The sequence below is a fragment of the Moschus berezovskii genome, chromosome 7, assembly GCF_049115385.1.
Source record: "Moschus berezovskii isolate FMDL1 chromosome 7, NW_MosBer_1.0, whole genome shotgun sequence".
Taxonomy (NCBI): domain Eukaryota; kingdom Metazoa; phylum Chordata; class Mammalia; order Artiodactyla; family Moschidae; genus Moschus; species Moschus berezovskii.
The window spans coordinates 51,889,402-51,915,020 of record NC_142466.1 but is presented as its reverse complement, the minus strand read 5'-3'; the positions used below and the strand labels follow the sequence as shown (position 1 = coordinate 51,915,020).

The following is a 25,619-nucleotide window of genomic DNA, read 5'->3' as shown; positions in this document are numbered from 1 at the left end:
AAACTTTAATGGAAAAGAACCTGGAAAAGTGTATATATATATAATATACAAATAATACGTATATGAATAATTGAATCACTTTGCTGTACACCTGAAACACTGTATATCAAGTATACTTCAGTAAAAAAGAAAAGTATTATAAAAGATGAATATGTTTAGGTATTTAGCATCTCCATTTGTCCAAATATTTTAAATTCAAGTTAAACTCTTCCTTTGAAATTCCTGATCTCTCTTTTTGCACCACCCCAAACAGTCCCCTAATGTATACTTGCAACTGTTTATAGTTAAGAAAGACAACTTTTTAATGGTTGTTAAACATATGAACTTCATTAAACACAGGAAGCAATCAGTAACAGTGCCATGAATCAGCATCTCTAAGGAGACACAACTACTGTCCCAGCCAACACATCACCTTTAAGGCAGGTATGTATTAATATGGTGAACACAAACACTTTCCCTTGCTCACAGAGGCCTTGACTTCCCTAGCAGTTCATTCATTCCTGCCTTCATTGACCAGCAAGATGTTCTCAGCTTCAACACTCTTCTTGAAATACTGCCTCTTCAAGAGATACTGGGTTGGCCAGTAAGTTCATTCCAATTTTCCCATAAGATGTTACAGAAAACCTGAATAACCTTTTACAATGCAGGAAGTTTTTAACGATGTCCTTTCCCTTCCCTTCTCTCAACCCTCTAAAGAACTTCTCATCACACTAAATACAAATGTCACTATCAGGTTTATGAGGCTCTACTTGTCTTGGCACCAAGTACTCCCCTCCACTCCCTCAGCTCTGGCCATTTGTACAGATCCTCAAACAAACCAAAGGAGCTTTGCACTTCCTATTCTTTCTGCCTGGAATGCTTTTCCCAGTATAATTAACAGATACTGGATATTTCCCATCTCTATTTAATTCAGATCTATGCTTGTTATGGACTGAATGTTTGTATCCCTTCAAAATTCTCATGTTGAAATTCTAACCGCTAATACGATATTATGAAGTAGGGGCTGTGCAAGGTAATTGGTTTAAGAAGATAAGTCTTCATAAATGTTCTTAGTGCCCTTATCAGAAGACATGAGAGATCCTCCTCCCCCCACCCCATCTCTCTGCTCTCCCCCATATGAGGATACCGTGAGAAGAAGGAAGGCCATTTGCAAAACTGGAAGCAGCCTCTCACCAGACACATCTGTTGGGATCTTCAGAAATGTTTGCTGTTTAAGCCATGCTGCCCGTGGTATATTTGCTAGAGCAACCTGAGCTAAGACAATATTCAAGTACAGTCCCTCAGAGAGGTCTTCCTTGACCTTGCTTTCTGAAATAACATTCCTCCACTACCACTACCATCACTCTACTCCTTAGGCTGCTTTATTTTTTTCTCTGCATCATCTTACATTAAATTCTACATGTATTTTTTGTGGATGTATGTTCTCCATCATCATCATTGGCTTCCCCCACTAGAACAGAATCCTAGTAACCTAAAACCATGTCACTAGACACTCACCTCTTGAATGATTAGTGAACTATAAAGTCAAGTTCAATATTTCTTTAGGAGACAGCTTCAAAGAATAAGTCATCTTAGAATCAATGAGCAGGCACTGTGTGTACTGTGGGATGTTACACCCTTCTTCCTACCATAAGACATCACACACTATCATAGCTAAGAGAGATGGTTCTGGAGCTGGACCACCTGGCTTTGAAACCTGACTGTGTGGCCTTAAATAACACACTTAAATCTCGGCTTCATGGCTGCCTCACTTATAAAATGACAACAACAGTACCGACCTCACAGGTTGCTGTAAATATTAAACAAGTTAATGCATGTCTACTGTTTGAAAAATACCTGGAATATAGTAAGTGCCCAGTGGTTTCCCTGGTGGCTCAATGGTAAAGAATCCACCTGCCAATGCAGGAGACACGGGTTTGATCCCGAGGTCGGGAAGATCCCATAGAGAAGGGAATGGCAACCCTCTCCAGTATTTTCTCCTGGAAAATCCCCATGGACGGAGGAGCCTGGTAGGCTACAGTCCATGACTTAGCTACTAAACAACAACAAACTGTTAGGTACAGATCAGCAATGACTGTCATTTTAGGATCCCTCCTTCCTTTACACAGCTTTCCGAACATAGATTATTTCTCCAGTGTTGATTGTATAACATCCGGCTCTTACCCTCTACCTGCTTTAGTTATTTCATGTTGTTTTTTATCTTTATGATCCAACATACCAATGATTTATTTTTATCAACAAAAGGCACGTACAAGGTAATATATCAAGTGACACAGAGGATCTCACAAGAATAAACCATTTCTTGATTTCCCTATTCCTGCTATTAGTTCCATTCTCTGAAGATAATCATTCTTAAAATTTTCTGTTTTGGTCTCCTGGTGGTTATCTGCATAACTCTTGATAACAGGCTTAAATCTCTTGTTCTTGATTCATATCAAGCACTTTCCTCATACTGCTCTGATTTCCAGCCAAAGTTTAAGATATATCATTTTTTTCCCCTCTGTTCATTATCACTGCAATTTCAAGTACTCAGGTCTTCATTTGTGTTTCCATCAACTTTTTTTTAAGTGAATCTGTCTTTATTCACAGACGTGATTGTCCCTATAAAAAATTCTATGCATACTACAAAAAAAAGAAGTTATCAGAATGAATACATTGAGTTTAACAGCTCACCAAAGAACATATATGGATGGAAAATAAACATACGAGAAAATGCTCAACACCATTAGTCACTAGGAAAGTACAATTTAAAGCCACAGTGAGCTACCACTGTACACCTATTCAAATTTCTAAAATGAAAAAGACTAACCACACCAAGTGAAACTGAAGATGCGGAGCAACTGGAACTCTCATATGCCACCAATGGGGAAATGAGATGGCACAACTCCATCTCCAGTTGGTGGAATTCCACCAACTTTTAACAATCATATCTTACTCCCCATTTTAGGAGGTGAGAATAGTAGTATATTTAGCCCTTTCTTCTCTGTTTCCACATTCCACCTTCTGTCAACTAGTTTTACTCTCTTGAGGTTGCTGCAGTTTGTAATGTAGCCTACAAACATAACCAAGTCCACCATACTTAGTCCATAATCAACTATTAAGGACAGAAAACCAAGAAAAGCACCTATATAATTATGATAATACCACTATGCTCACAGCCAGGCTAAGGAAGAAATTAAGACTTCAGTCTCTTACCAGAGATCCCAAGTCATGATTACAGATCCAATGTTGTTTCCCTACACCAGTGATGTTAAATTCTATGAGTTCCCCTCACTTTTGAGCCGGTCTTACCTACCTATGTCAGTAACCCCAGTCACCCCCCCTGCCCCCACCATTTGATACAAGTACTGAACTATAAATATTTATATTATTAATTGAAGCTTCATTAGCATTTGAGGAATGTCTAGTTAACCTCAAGCAACTTTAAGGACTTCACAGGTATCAAAAATGCTTTCTGAATGACTTCTAGGAGCTTCTCCTACTCCATCTAAATATGCACTAATAAACACTGACCATTTTATATGTGAGGGACAGCCTAAAACCATGTCAATGACTACCACATACCATTCAATCTAAACTGAATAAAAAATGAATTTTAAAAATACACTGAGCATCATATTCTAGTTTGGACTCTATCATAAATTATTTGCTGCCCATCAGCATTCCTTATATTTTCAATTGAAATATGGTTTATTTACATATTGGTTTCAGATATGCAGCATAGTGAGTCAATATTTTTATAGATTATACTCCATTTAACATTATCACAAAACAATGGTTATATTCCCCTGAGGTGTACAATATATCTGTATTGCTTATCTATTTTACACAGAGTACTCTGTATTGCTTAATCCCATGCCCCTATCTTGCATCTCCCTCTCCCCACTGGTAATTCAGTTCAGTTCAGTCACTCAGTCGTGTCCAACTCTTTGCGACCCCATGAATCACAGCACACCAGGCCTCACTGTCCATCACCAACTCCCGGAGTTCACTCAAACTCATGTCCATCGAGTCGGTGATGCCATCCAGCCATCTCATTCTCTGTCGTCCCCTTCTCCTCCCGCCCCCAATCCCTCCCAGCATCAGACTCTTTTCCAGTGAGTCAACTCTTCGCATGAGGTGGCCAAAATACTGGAGTTTCAGCTTCAGCATTAGTCCTTCCAATGAACACCCAGGATTGATCTCCTTTAGAATGGACTGGTTGGATCTCTTTGCAGTCCAAGGGACTCTCAAGAGTCTTCTCCAGCACCACAGTTCAAAAGCATCAATTCTTCGGCGATCAGCTTTCTTCACAGTCCAACTCTCACATCCATACATGACCACGGGAAAAACCATTGCCTTGACTAGACAGACCTTAGTTGGCAAAGTGATGTCTCTGCTTTTTAATGTACTATCAAGGTTGGTCATAACTTTCCTTCCAAGGAGTAAGCGTCTTTTAATTTCATGGCTGCAATCAGCATCCGCAGTGATTTTGGAGCCCCCCAAAATAAAGTCTGACACTGTTTCCACTGTTTCCCCATCTATTTCCCATGAAATGAGGGACCAGATGCCATGATCTTTGTTTTCTGAATGTTGAGCTTCAAGCCAAACTTTTCACTCTCCTCTTTCACTTTCATCAAGTAATTACCACTGGTAATTACTAGTTTGTTTTCTATATCTGTGAATCTGTTGTTATATACATTTTATTTCTTAGATTCTACATATAAGTGATAACATACAGTACTTTTCTCTGATATATTTCATTAAGCATAATACTCTCTAAGATTTTTCACTTTGTTGCAAATGGCAGAATTTCATTTTTATGGTTAAGTAATGTTCCACTATATATATACATATATATATTTACACACACACACACATATATATACACACATATGTTTATCCATTCATCTGTTGGACAACTGGGTTGCTTCCATATCTTGGCTATTAAAAACAATGCTGCTCAATAAACATTGTGATATATGTGTCTTTTCAAATTAATGCTTGTTTTTTCCAGAAATATACCCAGGGGTGGAATTACTGGATCATATGGTAGTTTAAAGTTTTTTGAGGAACCTCCATACTGTTTTCCATAGTGGCTGCCCCAATTTACATTCCCACCAACAATGTGTATGAGTGTGAGTGTATGAGGGTTCTCTTTTCTCCACATCCTCACCCACATCTGCTAGACTTTTTGATGATAGCTATTCTGACAGAATAGCCATCTGTCAATAGCGATCTGTCTGTAAAGTGTATCTGTAAAATGTAAAGTGCTATCTCAGATGGCTTTGATTTGCATTTCACTGATGATTAGAGCTGATGAGCATCATTTCATGTGCCTGTTGGCCATCTGTCTTTCTCCTTTGGAAAAATGTCTATTCAGGTCTTCTGCCCATTTTTAACCAGGCTGTTGCTTATTTATGTACATTTTGGATATTAAACCCTTCTCTTTCCTATCACCTGTAAATATTTCCTCCCATCCAGTAGGCTGTTTTCATTTTGTTGATTGTGTCCTCTGCTGTGCAAAAGCTCTTAAATTTAATTAGGTCTCATTTGTTTATTTTTGCCTTTCTTTTGCCTTATGAAACAGATCCAAAAGAATACTGCTACAATTTATGTTGAAAGAATGTTCTATTTTCTCTTCTTGAAGATTTACAGTTTCAGGTCTTACATTTAGGTCATTCACTTATTTTTGTACACGGTGTGAGGAAATGGTCTAATCTCATTCTTTCACATGTATCTGTCCAGATTTCCCAATACCACTTATTGAAGTCTTTTCTCCATTGTATATAGTTGCCTTCTTTGTTATAGATTAACTGGAGAGTATTCTTTCTCTTTAACAAGTAAACAGACGTTTTGCTTTCTTCAACAAATCTCCATGTCCAAAATTCACCTCTTTTTAAAGATAAAACTATGCTGGCTCTCCTCATTCATGTTAAGGGTACATTTAAGTTCTGGAACTCTGATCAGGCAGACTTTAGCAGAGTCCTATGGTGTCTTGGATTGGGGAGCAGACTTCTTTTATGGAACCCCATTACAGTAGATGCTATTAATACAACCTCTACTTCAGACCTCTTTACCCATGGGCTATAGAGGTGATTGTTTGGAGCCTAGCCTCCTCCTGTAATTCTTATGAAATAAATTCTCTAATGTGCATGATGATTTTTTTCTATGGATTTCAAAGGCTATCATTCCATTTGACCTCACAGTGTACCTTTGAACTAGGCCAGGAGCCCATGTATATATTCTTATTCCATAGATGAGAATAGTCTAGTGAAGGCTGCTCAGTCGTGTCCGACTCTTTGCGACCCCATGGACTATACAGTCCATAGAATTCTCCAGGCCAGAACACTGGAGTGGGTAGTCATTCCCTTCTCCAGGGGATCTTCCTAACCCAGGGATCAAACCCAGGTCTCCTGCATTGCAGGCAGATTCTTTACCATCTGGGCCACAGGGGAAGCCCAATAGATGAGAATAAAAAGGCACAAAGAGATCAAGCCCCTGACCAGAGGTCACCAAAATGTCAGGAGATGGATCAGGATGAGCCAGAATCTCTGCTTTTAGGGCCCGATCTCTCACTGCACCCAGATTCAGCTTAGGCAAATGTATGGGATGTGTGCATGCTTGCTCAGTCATGTCTGACTCTCTGTGACCCCATGGACTGTAGCCCTCGAGGCTCCTCTGTCCACCGAATTTTCCAGGCAAGAATACTGGAGTGGGTTGCCATTTCATTCTCCAAGGGATCTTTTTGACCCAGGGATCGAACTCGTGTCTCTTGCATCTCCTGCATTGGCAGGTGGTTTCTTTACCAGCTGAGCCACCAGTGAAGACCTGCGATGTAGGTGTGCTTGCTCAGTTGTGTCTGAGTCTTTGTGACCCCATGGACTGTAGCCCGCCAGGTGCCTCTGTCCATGGAATAAAAATAGAGGAAGTACAATTCAATGAAACCTGGAGATAAACTCTGCTTGCAATAAGCAATGGTAGGTGTAGGGGAGCAGCTAAATTCCCTTCCTCTGAAAGTTTCAAATAGTGAGAATAACAGATGACAAGAATTTTACACTGGTTTCATGGACTTGTTTTGCTAGTTTCTTTTTTGTTTAATAAGAAATAAAACCTGTTAGTCACAAATTTATTGTAAGCAGGCATTTTCAGTTTGGTTCAAGAAACCTCAACTGCTCTAAATCCTTAAAGAACTTTGAGTTGCTCACCTTTTTACCTTATTCCTCTAAAGGAGAATAACAATAAACAAAAAGCAGTAGATGCAGCCAGTATGTAGGAAGACACTGGAGCTGTCAGGCTGGATGGGAAAGATAAACTAGAAGACATGGACCTGGCTGTCAGGACTGGGCCTGAAAGGAGAGAGAAGCTGAGAACAAAAGAAAAGTCAGCCTCAAGGAAAAGTTCCAAGACAGTGGTAAGAGCAAGAAGGCCAAAGGGAGTGTGTGCCTGAGAAATCACTCTTGGGCACATGTGGGGATCAGAAGTGGGACATATGTGGTGGTATTGTGAAAATCTGATACCATTTTCTTCAACAGAAGATTCAGTTTTAAAAAAATAGAATGAGGAAGGTATAAAGAAATAAAATTGCAAGTGAAGATCAGGGAATGATGTTGGTTCTCAGACACGCTCTCTTTTTGGTCTGTTAACCCTTCCAGGGAAGTTTCATCTAATTCCATGGCTTTAATCACTGGCAAGAGATCATAACACTGTCTCCATCACGGGCCTCTCTCCTTACCTCCACACTTGTACACTGGAATGTCCTGCTGGTTTGAATTGCTGCTCAGAGACCCATGACCATAACACGGCCAGTGTCTCCATCATGAGCCTCTCTCCTTACAGCCACACTCCACCTACACATCCCACAGGGATCGCAAATGAATGTGCAAAGCTGGACTCATCATCACGGCCCTCCCACCTCTGCCACCACATGTATGCTGCCTCTTCTCCATACTCTCAGTGAACCATCATTCTCCAATCTCCTCAGCTACTCCAGCCAAAACTAGAGAATCATCATCATCTACCTCTTCATTCCCTCAAAATCCACATGCAGGTGGTCACCAAGTCCTATCAGTTCTCCTCTTCAATCTCAAATCTGCTCATTCTTCCCCATCCTCACTACCGAGTTCAGGTTCTCATCATTTCTATTGTAGCTGTATCATCTGCTGTAACTAGTCTTTCCGTCTTCAGTCCCTTTCCCATCTCATTCACCTTCCAAACTGCAGCCCAGGCTGCTGATCTAGCACAAAGCATGACTCATCACTTGTCTATGGAAATCTTCTAGGTGTTGCCTCACTGCCAATAGAAGAAAGTTCAAACTCCTCAACACATCTGATAAAATGTCCACGGTCTGGCTCCAACACACCCCTCCAGTCCGATTTCCTTCCACCCACACATACCCTACTCATGATCAGATTATATAGCTCCCAAACATACCAGGAAACTTTACGGCTTTATGTCTTCTGTGTTGTGCTTGGTACCGAGTAAGAGTTTAAGAAATAGTAGTTGCTATCACTACTACAAGGCTGACAATGATAACAGCATTGATGACGATGAATGGTAAACTAGGGTCAAACTGTGGATGGTCTTATGGACAAAACCAAAGCATTTAGATTTGGGGCATAACAAAGCATCTAAGGATTTGGGGGCATGGTACTGATAAAATTATAATCTCTGGTACCAGGTATTATAACTGACTAAAGAGGGAGAGAGGGGGAGGTATAGGAACCATTTGGGAGGCTGCTATGATAGTTCAGGTAGGAGGTGTTTGATACAGGAAATACACATGAAAATGGAAGAAAACTTAAAAAAAAAAATTCCTCGCGACTTGGTAGCTGTACAGAAATAACGATGAGCAAAATAAAAAGACTGCTAAAATTTCAGGAGCAGGTTAGAAAAAAAGGTATCTGATGAAAATCTAGAATTTAGGGATGCAGATCAATTCATGTTTTTAAAAGGCACAAGTATAGATTTTATAATGTAAGTATTTTTCATAGAGGTAAGAGTTGGGCTCACAAGAGCAGATAAGTGACTAAGAGAGTGAAGCATGAATTATTAAATAGTTCTAAATGTTATAGGCCAAAAAGCAAGAGATGGACAAAAAGAATAAAATTTGGCCAAAAACAAGGCTTCTCATTGGGAAAGGAACTTGAAATCAGTTGGAAGACTAGCAGCTAGGCTTGTTAACATTTTAGAAAGGAGGGGGACCGAAGAAGAGGAAGAAAAGACAATTGTGGCTTAAGAAGATCATTCATTCATTCAACAAAGATACACTGAGAGCTATCTGTGCTAAACACTCTTCGAGGTGCTGGGCATACAAGAGCCAACAAACAGTCCCTCGCCTTGTAGAAGTTCACCTTCCAGTGTGAGAGGTGGACAATGATGAAAACAACAAAAATGGAACATCAGGAAGTGCTTGCGACCGTCTCTAAAGCTGCTAGGTGCGTGGGGAGAATACTTCAGGCTCAATTCTAAAAAGCTGCCAGAAGTCTTCTGACATATGTGGAGAGTGACTGTTCTTTATATACGGTTTGCAAGAAATGAAATGATGCATCATGTTTACAATAAAAATTGCCATGTAGGAGAGGAAGTTTCTGAGAAACTGCAAAACTAAATAGTGAAGCCCACCTCCACACTAATCTTAAAGGCTCTATCTCCATTCAATCTTTTAGAAACAAACATAAGCAAAGGCATGTTTCTCTCTTAACCCTTAGCATGAGAAACTGATTTCTAATTTTCCATAAATCTTCGCCACTCTGCCTAAACTACCTGTCTTGGGGAAAACAATAAAGAGTGTTTAAATAGAGCTTGCCAAAGCAATGACACTACTGTTTCCATAGATGAATGTATAAGCCTAAGAACAGTCTAGCTCTCACCACTTCTTAAAAATAAGTTAAAGTTTTCATATTCACCTCACTTGTTTTATTGTAGGTATTAAAGTTATTTTTTTCCAATAGAAGATGGACATCAGAGAGACTGGAGAAGTTTCTATGCAATTTTTCCAATGGAACATGAGATACCTTTGGTAATCTATAACCTCCAAAGGCATAAAATATTAAAAATGAAAGTCTCATCATTACACCCATAAATTACCACTGTTTAAATTAAATGAAAAAAAAAAAAAGCCTATGAAAGTGTGCTTTAGACCATAATGTAGTAAACACACACAAATATTTTATACAAATAAAAAAGAAACCATGAATATCTCAGCCTAAAAAGGTAGCAGTTTATCTTAGCCCAAAAAACAATAGATAAGAAAACCATACTCTTTATTGGCCAAAGAACTAAATGAATGAGAAAAACTAAAGCTTGCTTGCTTGCTTGAGATTTTCCCTAAAAAAGTCACTTTTTCTTTCTTAAAATAAGTTTCAAGTCAATGAGTAAGATGAGTCTATTTGGGAAACACAATTCAGATAACAAAGGTGTTATCTGGCTCCCAAGATCACAACATATTCTCAGCAGCAAACAATGAGTGGAAGGGTTATCACTGTTGAAAGTCACAGAAACGGGGTGAAAAAATATTTTCAAAAGGCAGGTAAGATTTTCAAAATTAGCAAAGTGGGGCCACTGGATACAACAGCAAAGAGCCTTATATCCCTGAATGAATCTGGAAGTTATCACTTTATTATAACACATGAGATATAGTCTATGCTGTAAAATCTTTTATTTTTTTTTTCCAATGATACTACTGGGTTTATATACTTTGCAGTGGGGAGTGTGACATGGAACATGCCTCAGTTATTCATTACCAACCAGTGCCCTGAGTGAAACAGACGCAACAGTGACAACCTGAAAGTTCTTTCAAGAATGAGTAACATATGTTCACAAATTTAATTAAATAGCTGGGTGTTAAAATGTTTTATTTTGTTTTAGTATAGTTGATTTACAATGGGGTGTTCATTTCTACTGTATAGCAAAGTGACTCAGTTATACACATGTATATTATTTTTCATATTCTTTTCCATTATGGTTTATCACAGGATATTGACTATATAGTTCCCTGTGCTATGCAGTAGGCCCTTGGTGCTTCTCCATTCTATAGTAGTTTGCATCTAATAATCCCAAACTCCCAATCCATCCCTCCCCAACCCCTCTGCCCCTTGGCAGGGAGAAATCTTCTCTATGTGTGCGAGTCTGTTTCTGTTTCACAGATAAGTTTATTTGTGTCATATTTTAAATTCCACATGTAAGTGATGTCATACAGTATTTATCTTTCTCTTTCTGATTCACTTTACTTGGTATAGTCTCTAGGTCCATCCATCTTGCTGCAAATGGCATTAGTTCGCTCTTTTTTTATGACTGAGTAGTATTCCATTGTATGTATACACTACATCTTGTTTATCTGTTCATCTGTCAGTGGACATTCATGTTGTTTCCGTATCTTGGCTATTGTGAATACTAAAAAGCTGGTTTCTGAGACCTCAGGTTGCTGGGTTGAGTTTCATGTCCTCCAGTAGAAGAGGAAGGGTGGATATGTTAATACTGAATATCCAGATCCCATTATTAACTGTTAATGTACTAACAAGTCATGATTACCACTCACTTTTAAAGAATCAGGGAAGGTAGTGGCAACTTTGGGGGAAATTTTCTATACAAAAATTGGCTATAATAAATTTGGCTTCTTAAGTAAGCAAACCCTTAGCAATCAAGAAATTTGTTCTAGAAGCAAACAGCCTGCCCCAAAGTTCTGAGTAGTCAAGAGTTCGCTGTTGTAAATCACATGAAAAGATGCTCAACATCACTCATTATTAGAGAAATGCAAATCAAAACTACAATGAAGTATCACCTCACACCAGTCAGAATGGCCATCATCAAAAAGTCTACAAGCAATAAATGCTAGAGAGGGTGTGGAGAAAAGGGAACACTCTTGCACTGTTGGTGGGAATGTAAACTGATATAGCCACTATGGAAGACCGTATGAAGATTCCTTTAAAAACTAGGAATAAAACCACCATATGACCCAGCAATCCCACTCCTAGGCATATACCCTGAGAAAACCAAAAATTGAAAAAGACACATGGATACCACTGTTCACTGCAACACTATATACAGTAGCTAGAACATGGGAGCAACCTAGATGTCCATCAACAGATGAATGGATAAAGAAGTTGCTGTACATATACACAACGGAATATTACTCAGCCATAAAGAGGAACACCTTTGAGTCAATTCTAATAAAGTGGATGAACCTAGAACCTATTATACAGAGTGAAATGAGTCAGAAAGAGAAAGATAAATACCATATTCTAACGTACATATACAGAATCTAGAAAAATGGTTCTGAAGAATTTACTTACAGGGCAGCAATGGAGAAACAGACATAGAGAATAGACTTATGGACGTGGGGAGAGGGGAGGAGAGGGTGAGATGTATGGAAAGAGTAACATGGAACCTTACATTACCATATGCAAAATAGATAGCCAACAGGAATTTGCTGTATGGTTCAGGAAACGAAAACAGGGGCCTTGTGTCAATCTAGAAGGGTGGGAAGGGGAGGGAGATGGGAGGGAAGTTCAAAAGGGAGGGGATATATGTATACCTATGGCTGATTCATGTTGAGATTTGACAGAAAACAACAAAATTCTGTAAAGCAATTATCCTTCAATAAAAAAATTATTTTACAAAATAAGAGTCCCCTGTTTTAAGCTCCTTTCATTTTATGCTTGAATGGCCAATTAAAACTGGCAGATTTGATGTCTCAATGAATTTCAGGCAGGAAAAAAAAAACATGCTATCAAACTGTTCTTGACATATTTTTTAGGTTAGTTTCATTTTTCTTCTTACAGTACCTTAGATTCTTGCTAAAATAAATTATTAGGAACCTTTGAATGAGCATTCTATGAAAAAATGTAGCCATGCCCCAGTTTAAAGGTCATATTTCATCACTGTAGGTGATTTACCCTGTATAGCAGACAAAGTGGTTTTATGAGTTAATTTTCCCCAACACCAAGTTGTATTAGATGCCTACTCTCCAATCTCACAATGTTTTTTGACAGAAATTAAAACTTTGCAGAGAGAGTTTTATAGGGTTGTTAACTCACAACCCTCCCTGAACCCACAAGGATGGAAAGAACAGTGGATCGGGAATGACAGAGAGGCCCTCAATAAATGTCCACCTCTTGTCTGAGCTTCTGCAAAGGCAGCACTGGAAGGGACAATAGAACAGATTCATGTCTTCCAAATTGCAGGTCTCAGCCCATCAACAGGGAGTAAAACCAACATGGCAGATCAAGATCAGTATTTGGGAGAGGTTGGAGGTGGGATGGAACTTATCAGAAAATACTGAGATGGTTGGATGGCATCATAGACTCAATGGACATGAGTCTGAGCAAACTCCAGGAAACAGTGAAGGACAAGGAAGCGAGGCGTGCTGCAGTCCATGGGGTTGCAAAGAAGGGACATGACTTAGCAACTGAACAACAACAAGAGCACATCTCACACAGTTTAGGCTAAGTATTGTTCCATGAATCTTTGTTTTGATTATTTATATGTCTATGTCTGTCCTGGCTTTCAACACAGAATGTGCTTCTTAAAGGGCGCTGAGTTGGCCACAAAGGGTTGTGTATGTGAACTCCCCCAAATTCATATTTTGAAACCCTAACCCCCAGTGTGATGGTATTAGAAGATGGAGCCTTTGGGAGGTGACATGGCTATGAAGGGGAGTCCTTTATGAATGGGTTTAGTGCTCTTATGAAAGGGACCCCAGAGAGGGTTCTTGCTCTCTTTCCACCATTTGATGACAATGAGAAGTTGGCAGTCTGAAACCTAGAAGAGAGTTCTCACCAGAACTGGACCATGCTGGCATCCTGATCTCAGAAGAACAGCCTCCAGAACTGTGAGAAATGTTTCTGTTGTTTGCAAGCCACCCAGTCTGTGTTACTTTGTTTTAGTAGCCCAAGCTGATTAACACAGTTTGGTACTTCTCTATTATTTACAGTTCAAGGGCCACTGAGTAACTGAAAAAGCCATGTGCAAAGATTAAAAGCAAGCTTAGCGTAAGTTAATTTCTGTTAACTGGTCTCTAAAGGAGCCTACAATCCCGTTTCATATTCATCCTAAAAATACCTAGAAGATCAAAGATAACGTTTTTAGCCTTTAACTAACTCCTTACTCAACAACTGGTTTTCTCTTATCTAAATAGCCTTTGGTTCCTGTTAGCATATCACATGTGTGCTCAGTCATGTCCAACTCTTTGCGATCCTATGGACTATAGCCCACCAGGCTCCTCTGTTCATGGAATCTTCCAGGCAAGAAAACTAGAATTGCCATTTTCTTTTCCAGGGGATCTTCCCACCTAGGGGTCGAACCCCTGGATTTCTCTTGCATTTCCTGCATTGGCAGTTGGATTCTCTACTGCTGAGCCACCAGGAAAGCCCAAGTGCACTATAAAATCTTCGTATTCGGTGAGGCTTGGGAAAGACCCTAAGGATCACACTGGAGTCTTCATCCTGTGGCTTTAAGAGCAGCCAACTATAGTTATGACCATGGCCTGACCATATTCCAGGGAGCAAAACCATCAAAGCAGGATGTTGTTTGGAAGAGCAAGTCCTCAGACTTGTGCAAGAGTTCTAAAGCTACAGATCTGGAGAGCCCCAGGGGCCAAAATGTGTCTGCTTCCTGAAGGGCCTGCCTGGGTGTGAGATGTAAGGATCCAGCCAGCACACCTAGGGTCCTTTCCAGGCACTTCAATTGCTCTGGCTGCAGTATGGATGATGGATTAGAGGAGGGCCAGAGTGGACTCAGGAGCCCAGGGAGGTGATGGTTAGAATCCAGCAGAAAAATAAGAAGTTGGACTAGAGCAGAATCAGCAGAAACTATGAGAACCAGATGGAGAGGGAGATATTCAGCAAGCAAGATTGACAGAAATAGGTGATAGGTTAGATGTGGTGGATGAGAAAGATGGGGTCAAGGATAGCTCCAAGTTTCTATCTCCTATGAGGCCGTGGTTAGCGATGTCCATCACAGAGCTAAGCAAGAGGGTAAGGCAGGATCAGGATTATGGTCCTGGACATGAAAAATTTGAGGTGCCTTTGAGATAGCCAAGTGTAATGTCAATTATGTAATTTAGTGCTCATAGAGAGGCCTAGGTTGGAGATGTAAATTTTAGGTTCACTTTTGTCTTTCTTTTTAAATTCTTGCTCCAAAATTACATTTAGAGACACAAGTGTTTGAAACAGAGAAAAGAATGAGGGCTTTAAAAATCAGAAAATCCAGAGATGGAACCGTCTCTTACTGACTCTGTGTCCACAAGCATGCACTTAGCCCGATCAGGTTTCCAATTTCCCCTTTATCAGTGAGGAAGCTGCAGTCCACCATCAGGAGCATGGTGAAGACGAGGAGAAACAGCACTTGAGAAGTGCCTGGAACAGAGCAAGTTCTCAGCACAGTGGAGCCAGAACCATGCTGTACTTTTTTGTATACCCCCTAGCACTTGATACTGTCCTGGCTAAGGATTCCATCAACATTTAGTATGTCGAACTGACTTGAAATACTCAGAATTACCAAACCACTATTTCCTAGACAACCACTAGCTCTCAAAATCATTCCTCCACCTGGCACCCTACTGAAGCAACACCCAAACATAAGCGATGCATGGAGCATGTCTTCCTCCCATCACCCACATACCCTGGTGCATCTCCTAGCCCTGGGAATACCCACCTTGTGGCAGGGGCCAGTGACCATCCAGCGCTTGTTCATACTATCTAAAGTCCTTGATACCCAATCCAGTCATATTAAGTCGTTCTCTTGTGGTCTACAAGGATGTGAGAAAAGCCAAGACTGGCTCTATCTTTCCTCTGGTATTTCTAGAGCAGGCAGATGGCACCCTTTCCACACACCCTGAAATTCATCTGGGAATACCAAGCACTTCAGGAGGCACAGATTTTAAGCAATGGATTTACCATTTCCTGCCAATATTGGGATTTCCCAGGTGGCTTAGTGGGTAAAGAATCCACCTGCAATGCAGGACACACAGCAGAAATGGGTTCGATCCCTAAGTTGTAGATCCCCTGGAGGAAGGCATTGCAACCCACTTCAGTATTCTTGCCTGGAGAATCCCCATGGACAGAGGATCCTCGTGGGCTAGTCCATGGGGTTGCAAAGAGACATGACTGAAGCAACTGAGCACGCACGCATGCACACACATACCAATATCGAGGGTGCATCAGAATCACTTGTCATTCAGATTGCTGATCCCTATCCCCAGAGTTTCTGACTCAGCCTGGGGTACAGTATAAGAATCTGTATTTCTAACAAGTCCTCAGTTCTAGGGATGACACCCAAGAACCTGGCTTCTTCCTGAGACTGGGTAATTGCTATGTCTAACTAACATTTAAAAAGAAACCAGATGAAGTTGGGAAGGTTTACCTGGAGTGTCACAGGAAGTTGCCCTGTATATTATCACTATGGTATCTCACTTAAGAGTTATATATGCTTGGGATTTCAGCACTTTCAAACCTTATTTTAATAGTTTCCTAATGTTTTATCTTATGCTTCATAATTTCTAATTATTTGTTATGTTATTTTTGAAAAAGAAAAAGCAAGAACTCTTTAAATAGAGATACCTCTTCATACTGATGCCAGAACCTAAACCATCACTGTTCCCTTCTTCTGGAGGACCTAGTTGTCATTCTCATGGAGTTGTCATAGCCAGCCTTTAAGAACAATCTTCACAACTCAAACTGTTTGGCTTGAGAAACCTCAGCGGTGGCCCAATTCATCTTGACAGGATGAATGGGACTTATTCATTCACTGACTTACATGTTTACTGGGCACCTACTATATGCCAAGCATTTTCTTGATAAGCAATGTTAAGGAACCATGACATCCACCCTTACGGAGTTTATAATCTTAAGTTGAGTGTGAGTTTGAGTAGAGGTGATAAAAAAATAAGTAAAATACATAAAGGTATAAGTATATACTGTGATAGGTGAAGAAAACATATGAAGAAGGTCCCCTTTAGGTTAGATGATCAGAGAAAGTCTCTAGAGGAGGTGACATTTAAATTGATTAACTTAGAGAAGCTTAAAGTCCATTCCTGTCTGTGTATCCTGAACCAAATTCACTCTTATGCCACTCTGGGAGCTTTAAAAATGTTTATCTGATAATTATAAATAGTAGAAAGAACAGTTCTCCTATTTAGATTATTATTTGTGTTAAAGAAGAGAAAAAAATCATTCCTAGGAACATTGGTTAAAAAAAGTCGGCAGTCTGGTGAATAAATACCATTTATGATGTAAGGCTATGGTTTTTCCAGTGGTCATGTATGGATGTGAGAGTTGGACTGTGAAGAAAGCTGATCGCCGAAGAATTGATGCTTTTGAACTGTGGTGCTGGAGAAGACTCTTGAGAGTCCCTTGGACTGCAAGGAGATCCAACCAGTCCATCCTTAAGGAGATCAGTCCTGGGTGTTCATTGGAAGGACTGATGCTAAAGCTGAAACTCCAATACTTTGGCCACCTCATGCGAAGAGTTGACTCACTGGAAAAGACTCTGATGCTGGGAAAGGTTGGGGGCGGGAGGAGATGGGGATGACAGAGAATGAGATGGCTGGATGGCATCACCGACTCGATGGACATGAGTTTGAGTGAACTCCAGGAGTTGGTGATGGACAGGGAGGCCTGGCGTGCTGTGATTCATGGGGTCGCAAAGAGTTGGACACAACTGAGCGACTGAACTGAACTGATGATGTAAAAAGAAGGAGTACCATAAACTATTGAAACTAGTGTTTATCAGTCTGCCTGACATTTCTAAGAGGGTCTGGGAAATAATAAAATCAGAATAATCATGAAATGTCTCAAGGTTTTGAAGAGTAATCTTCATGTAAATTCATCAGCTGTTCAGTATATATTTATTAAATCCTCACCTTTTCCCATACATAACGATAAGTTCCAAGAATACAAAAATAAACAAAATGTGATGCCTAACCTTTCCCACTGACAAATATTAGCTAAACACCTATGATGCACTTACCACTTCCTCGAGCTGGTCATAGTTTTGCTTCTTTTTATTGTTGCTTTGTTTACTTGCTTTATCAGTAAATGCTATGACCAAATGATCAAGAGATAATTATGCTGATCATAGTATTTTTTAAAGTATGCTTTAAATGTTGAAAATCCCGGATAGATAACAAGGTCCTATTGTACAGCACAGGGAACTATATACAATATCCTCTGGTAAACCAAAATGGAAAGAATTTTTAAAAGAGTGTATGTGTGTGTGTATACATATATATGTATGTATATATATATATGTATGTGTATATATATACATGTATATACGTGTGTGTATATATATACATGTATATATACGTGTGTGTATATATATACATGTATATATACATATATATGTACAACTTTGTTGTACCTCAGAAATCAGTAACATTGGAAATCAACTATACATAAGCAAAAAAGAAAGAAAATTCACTACTCAATAAGTAGAATCTACTGAATTTCTTGTGCAAATCTATGACGCAAAGAAACACATTTTTACGGCTAGCTATAATTTCCTCCTAAACCCCTTGGTTCAACATTATTGGATAGCAATGGCTTAAGTATCACCTTTATTTTACAAAACAGAGGAATTTTCTACAGTCTTGTGTCTTTAGTCCTGGGATTTTAGTTCCCATTCAAGGTAATTATATTGTACTTTCTGGGCCTACAGTGCTTGCAAGCCCCATCCTTGCCTGAAGAAACTTCACCGAAAGACACAAGCCCATTTTTAGTGGTAGCAATACTACACACAAATGCTATGTAGTTCAATATACAATTTTATAACTGACTTTCTAAAACCTTTAGAGAAACAGATCTCAAGAACTTGCTCACCCATTAGTCAACTCCTCCAAACATACTGCACACCTACTGTTAATTCATCCCATAAACAATGCAGAAGACTTTCTAAAAGAAGAATACACACTTCATGGAGCTGTCTTTCAAACACAGGTTTAACTTAAAATGACAATACCTAAGAACTGTCAGTTGACTAGACATGTGAAGACATCTCAGTTATTATGTTTTAAATCTTCCCAAGAGTAACCTAATTACTGAATCTGCCTGCAATGTGGAAGACCTGGGTTCGACCCCTGGGTTGGGAACATCCCCGGGTAAGAGAATGGCGACCCACTCCAGTACTCTTGCCTGGAAAATTCCATGGACAGAGGAGCCTGGTGGGCTATAGTCCATGGGGTCCCAAAGAGTTGGATGTGACCAAGTGACTAACACAAACACACACACATACCCCCAACCCTCTAATGAAGTTAGAGGCAAGTAGATACAATTGAGAATGGAATACATAAAATTAAGCCTGGTTTCCCTGACCTAATCTTTTATCCTGAAAGGAACCTGACTGAATAAAATGCTTCGTCAATAGCAGCCAATTTTGACTAAACAGTACTTCAAAAATGTCATCAAGAGATTAAGCTTAACATTTTAAAAAAAAAAAAAGAAAAATACTAAATAAAACAAAAGGCTAGGTTTCTTCCCTCCTCCATTTCCCTGGCATTTAGAAGAACTGCCTTAGATAAGTCCACAAATGAACAGCTGAGCTACATAATGTACAGTTCTAACTGGGCAGCTTCTAGAAAAATAAAAGGACTCCTTCCAACCCCAGTTAATGTGCTTGATACAAAAAGAACATGTTTCTGCAACAAATATATTTCAGGCTTGATTTTTACAGAGTAACTAATGAAGGCTCCAGCCATAGGGGAAAAGAATTATTTTTCCAGGATATTAAATGTTCTGACTCACCATTTAACAGAAGTACAACTTAAATGAATATGCAAATTAAATGTATACATATTTATGACTTTATCCATGTATGACAAGGCCTGTGGCTTCTGGTTTTATTAACCAGGAAGAAAAGTCTGGAAAACTACCAAACATTTGTATTTCTACTCAGATAGTTACTTCTCCCCAAGCACTGGTTGAAGCAAAGTACTAATTCTGAGACGAGTGCTATATATAAGCCAAGAGAATCATAGTGAATGGATGAAAATGGACACTGTCTCCTTTATTACCTGTTTGGACAAGAAGGTGCAAAAATATAAATATGAAACCATTAAAAGTGTGACACCTCATGAATAATTACTAGTAAACAGAAATTTTCTGTTAATCTCTATGATTTCTAGAAGTCAAAAATGCACTCTCACCATAGAATCCCTAGTAAAACCTTGAGTAAGAATCAAGAATTTCACATTAGCGGTAGTCCTCCTGCTAAACATCTGTGAGACTACAAGCAAGTCAATTCACCTCTCCAAGCCTCAGCTATTTTACCCATAAAAGGCCCAAGTTTCTGAACTAGTTAATACTTGAATTCTTTATCAGAAAGAAATCTACCTCAATCCCCCATGGCTGAATCAGTAAGACCCACTCTATTTGTCATCATTCTTCTAAAAGTTAAAACACTCTTTTGTGCATATAGGAAGGATGGGTGGAAAGAGAAGAGGATTCTTAGAGGGAACAGAAACAAGGTTGGTTTTGTTAATTAGGTTCCTCCTCTGAAACCACAAGTCAGTATTAGCATATACTGAAATTTACCCAAATATAAGAATGGTTGGTATCTTCATCTCAAGACATATTCTTTCAGGAAAGGGCACAAGTCAATTTCTAGGAACGTATATTTCAGCCAGTTGCACATTACTAACAACTAAGGCAGGCAAGAGGCAAGCAAAAGAGAATGACATAGATGTCAGTTTATGGTCTACACCGAGAAATAAAAACTCATCTTTATATGATGTATTCGGGAAGGAAAGACAAAACATGCACCTGCCAGCTTCAGGAGACACACCTCTCATAGGTAAATTACCTTATGGGTCAGCAGATGCTGGGAATTTACATGATGAGATGCCATCTAAGGATGATAAGATGCTTTGCTTTCCTCCTTCATTCAACTCTTCATTGACTACTTACTGTATCAAATCCCAAAGCCAAAAAAATAAACAACGGTATGGATTGACAGTCTGTAATATTCAGGTAAATCTTGACATTCATTTTAGAGTAGTTCAGCCCCTGAGAATATTTCCAAGTAAAACAATAATACTAAATAATATAGATGCTAAGCTAAAGTGCCCTTGGAATTTTCTTTCCCTTCATTAAGTGGTATGTGATGAAGGGGAGTATGTGTTAATCGCTCAGTCATGTCTGACTCTTTGTGACCCCATGGACTGTAGCCCACCAGGCTCCTTTGTCCACAGCATTCTCTAGACAAGAACACTGGAATGGGTAGCCATTCCCTTCTCAAGGGAATCTTCCTGACCAAAGGATCAAACCCAAGTCTCCTGCACTGCAGGCAGATTGTTTACCATCTGAACCACCTCATTAAGTGGTATGCGATGAAGGGGAAGTAAATTACAAGTGGAATAGGTAATTCGAATTACCTATCAGTTAATATAGGGTGAAAATTTTTCTTTCCCCTAAAGAAATTATTTTATTGGATTACAAATATATTGATAAGCATTATAGACTGCTAAAACCAGAAAGAGAAAAATAACTCAATACAAACTTCTTATTTTATATGTGAGAGATTTGAGGTTCAAAGGTGGTAGGATTTGGTCCAGGTTATACAGCTAAATCCCTGGAGGAGAAAATGGCAACCCACTCCCATATGTTTTTGCCTGGAAAATCCCATGAACAGAGGAGCCTTGAGGGCTACAGTCCATGGGGTCACAAAAGAGCCAGACACGACTTAGAGATTAAACAAAACATACAGTCAAGTATACTGCCAGAACTAGAACCCAGGTCACCAGCAAGCACGTTTACCTGTCCCTGATGTATTGTATCCCATGATGTCTCCTCATTGTTGTCAGAAGTGAAACAATGTCACAATCTACAAAGCAAAGGACTAGACATCAAGAGCTTTGAGTTCTAGTCTTGTAAACTCTACTAGATTAGACATGATACTATACATAATATAATCACTTGTCTAAACCTCACTTTTCTCAGGTTGAAATTTGAACAGTAATTCACAGTGAGACAGTGCAAACCACAATAAATGCAGAAATGTCTGGCCATTGTAAAAACCTCATACAAGAACAGAACTAGCACTGGGTGGATGATAATAGTGGTGGTGATGATTTCAGACAACCTGGCTTCAACTCTAATTCCAGCCACTTGTTACCTTGATAAGTCATTAAACCTGTGAGCCTCACATTCCTCTTGTGAATATCTTAACAATTTTTGCCCTGCCTCCCCCCAGAAATGGTCAGAATTAAAAGTTTTTCAGAGAATGTTGTTGTTGTTTCAGTTGCTAACTCAAATCTGACTCTTTTGGAACCCCATGGACTATAGCCCATGGGATTCCTCTGACCATGGGATTTCCCAGTGAAGAATACTGGAGCAGGTTGCCATTTCCTTATCCGGGAATCTTCCAGACCCAGGGATCGAACCTAAGCCTCCTACATTGGCAGGTGGCTTCTTTACCATTGAGCCACTAGGACGGCCCTTTCAGAGAATATGAAAAAGCATTTACAAAGCAAGGCATTGATGCAAATTTGAGGTATTACCAAATCCCTCTTATTTGGACAAAGATATAACAAGATTTTATTCATTTTTTAAAGTGTTCCTCCTCAACTAAGACGTCATTATGCATCAGTCTCAGTCTCACCAGCTTTCTCATCAGTTTTCCTAAGTCTCCACAGAAGGCACCATTTCCCTCAGCTCAGAGATCATGCTTGCTGCTTACTCAACTTCCCACTGGCAAGGACTTATCTGAGAAAGGTTTATTTCTAGAACCTCCTTTTGACTGGAAATGCCCTGACAAAAGCTTCCATGAACACTATTATACTTCATCACATTAAAAGTGGTAAGGAATCCAACCCTTTGGCTTTTCTCCACCCCCAGGACTTCAGCCTTTACACAGAAGAGACAGAAGCCTGGGAGGCTGCTTTTCACCGGAAGGGCAACAAGGGTTACCCAAACCCATGTTCGGTAGTCCTGATGGGGAGACTGCTGCTTCTTTGCGGGTGACTAGCACATTCTTAGGCCCAACCGGCCTCTCAAGGGTCACTCACCTTAGAGCTAGGGCCCCTGGCAGGCTGAGAATATCAGAGAAAAATAGAAGGGTGGGGGAGTGGGGGTGCGCAGTATTTTTGGTCTGCAACATGCTAGATGCCTTAAAAAAAAAAAAAATCAGAGTAACTGGGATTTCCTTGCTGAGAACCCAGATTTCAGTTGATCAGAAGAAAAAAATTCATCAGCCTATCCAAACAACTCTGGAACAGGTTTCCATCCAACCACGCCGGGCACCAGAGACAAGTGAGTTGGGCGCGGGGGGTGGTAAGAACTGACAACAGGCTTATCTGCATAGATGAACGATAAGCTGCCATTTGTTGTCTTCTGTTTTGGTGACTCTTGGCACCGGTTTGGCACATCAAACCCCGGAGCTGTCCCTCTCCGGTGTCCCCACACTCCCACCGCCCCCCACCACGTCCCAGCTGTTGAAGCGTCACGTTGACCCGGCTGGGGAAGAAAAGCAAGGGAAACGCATAAGTCTGTATACTGCTGCATTTAGGTTGAAACCACGCCGCACCTGTTCAATCCGGCTCCGGGGCCAGATATGACCAGAACACCGACTCGCAAGCCCCTCTTGAGATCCCAGGGGCGCCTAACAAGTTCGCCGCTGTTTTAATATCCGGGGACGGTGGTAGGAGAGCTCTCTTTCTGCAGCCAAACTCAGCTGGCTACCCAGAAAAAGGGAAGGGGGCTCCGGCTCAAGTGAACCCAGAGTGATCCCCAGTGTCACTGCGGCCCCGGGGATCCGGGTAGTAAGCGGAGTGGGTGCCCGCGGGGAGCGCGCAGCCGTCGCCCGGAGGAATGAAGGTCCCGCTTCGGTGGCCACGCGAACCCCCTCCACCTTACCTACAGCACCAGACGGACAAAGTCAGAGCGTCGAGAGACCGCCAGGATTCACCCGAGACTCAGAGCCCCCAAGCTCGAGTCCAAAAGGAGGGTCGCGGGAGGAGGGCCAGGGGACGCGCAGGAAACTTACCTCACCGGGACAGCCTTTGGGCACCTCCGGTGTCGAGACCAGTTGCGCCACAGCGTGCAAGTTATCGGGACGTTGCCTCTTCCCCGGGTCGAAAGGAGAGCCGTGCAGGCAAGGGGCGGGGGGTCAGTGGGGCGGGGCCCGGGCGCAGCGCGCGGAGCGGGCAGGTGCCGGGGCCCGAGCCGCGGGACCAAACTCGCCCCGGACGCGCCTCAGCGGGGGCGCGCGGCTGCGAGTGTGCAATGCGCGCGCGCCGCGGCCGGAGTGTGTCCCCGCTTTCCCCTTCCTTCCCCGCCGGTCCTGCGGCCAGACCGTGCCCCGAGCGGCTCCACCGCCGGGCGCACTCTGGCCGCGGCGCCTTCGGGGTCGGGGGCCGGGCACTGAGGAGCAGGGCGCCCCCGGGCTTGGGCGCAGCTTCCTGCGCAGAGCGCGCCGGCGTCGGAGCGAGGCGCGGAGAGAGCGGGCTGCGCGGCGGCGGCCGCGGCTCTGAGAGGCTGCAGGCCCCGCCCGCCGGCCGCCCAGGCTCTTCCCCTTTTCTCTCCACCCCCTCGCTCCATCCCCGCACGCCCTGCAGGGAAGCCAGACCGGTTTGCAGCTGCGGCGGCGGGAGCCTGTACCGCAGTAGCACTGGGCGTCCGAGTAGACGTTGGGGACGAGGCGCTTGGTCCCACCTCCGCGTGCCTAAGACAGAGAGCGGGGGTGGAGTGGGCTCTCCTGGATCTAGCCGCCTCCTGCAGGGCTAGCCAAGGGCTTCCCGGCGGTGCTCAAAGTCTTGCAGCCCCGGGAAACAGGGCTGTGTTTGGGACAGGGCTCCCGCTTCCTCAGGCCACCAAACTCTTCGACACCTCGTCTCCTACCCGCTGGACTCTGCTTGCGCCGAACCCCCCACTTTAACCAGGAAGGGGCCAAGCAGTCTGAAGGCAGCACGTGTTCCCAGGAAGTAAGACCTACCCAACAGATAGAAATCGGTAGGAGAAGGGGTCCTGGGAAAAAGATGGCTGGAGGGACGTCAGGCACTGATGGTCGGTGATGAGGGTTCGGGCCAAATCTTACTGACACCGCTGAGTGGGCGTGGGGCCCTGGTAATCTCACCCGACGTCAGTCCAGCAGAGGAGAGGACACCGGCCAGGTCTAAAGGACTCTCTTGGGTCTGGGGGAGGGGAAGGGAGCTGCTATCATGGAAGCTATACCTACATATACTTAATTGGAACCGAAAAAGTAGCGGATCTCTCCCAGCCGGATCACACCAAGTGGTATTTCTCACCCTCACCACTTCCTTCCACCTTGTTGCTTAGTCGCTCAGTCGTGTCCGACTCTTCGCAACCCTATGGACTGTAGCCCGCCAGTCTCCTCTGTCCGTGGAATTTTGCAGGCAAGAATACTGGAGTGGGTTGCCATTTCCTTCTCCAGGGGATCTTCCCCATTCAGGGATCGAACCCGAGTCTCCTGCATTGCAGGCGGATCCTTCCCCTTTACCCTTATTTTAAAAACAAACACATTCGTGGGAAATGTGGGATACATTCTGTCCCAAGAAGACCAACCTTTCATGTCCTTATCTTCAGATACCGCCTAATGGGTGAGCCAAAATGAATTTGTTTGAAAGGATACTCTGTTAGTTCTCAGCAAATGAAAAAAACCTCTTTTTTTTTGAGTTGAAATCTTGTACT

The 25,619-nt window shown here is 41.7% G+C and overlaps 1 protein-coding gene across 3 annotated transcripts in view; it reads right to left on the bottom strand.

Moving 5' to 3' along the window:
- The window catches only part of PIP5K1B (phosphatidylinositol-4-phosphate 5-kinase type 1 beta), a 356,657-nt gene extending 332,213 nt beyond the window's left edge, over positions 1 to 24,444 (bottom strand). The window contains exon 1 of one of the 3 annotated variants that reach the window (XM_088837923.1): positions 23,956 to 24,444. The gene's annotated coding sequence lies outside the window, so the exon portion shown is untranslated. The remainder of the gene's footprint in view (positions 1 to 23,955) is intronic. The other 2 variants (XM_088837922.1, XM_055428357.2) reach the window with 2 other exon arrangements.
- Positions 24,445 to 25,619: the final 1,175 nt, after the last annotated feature.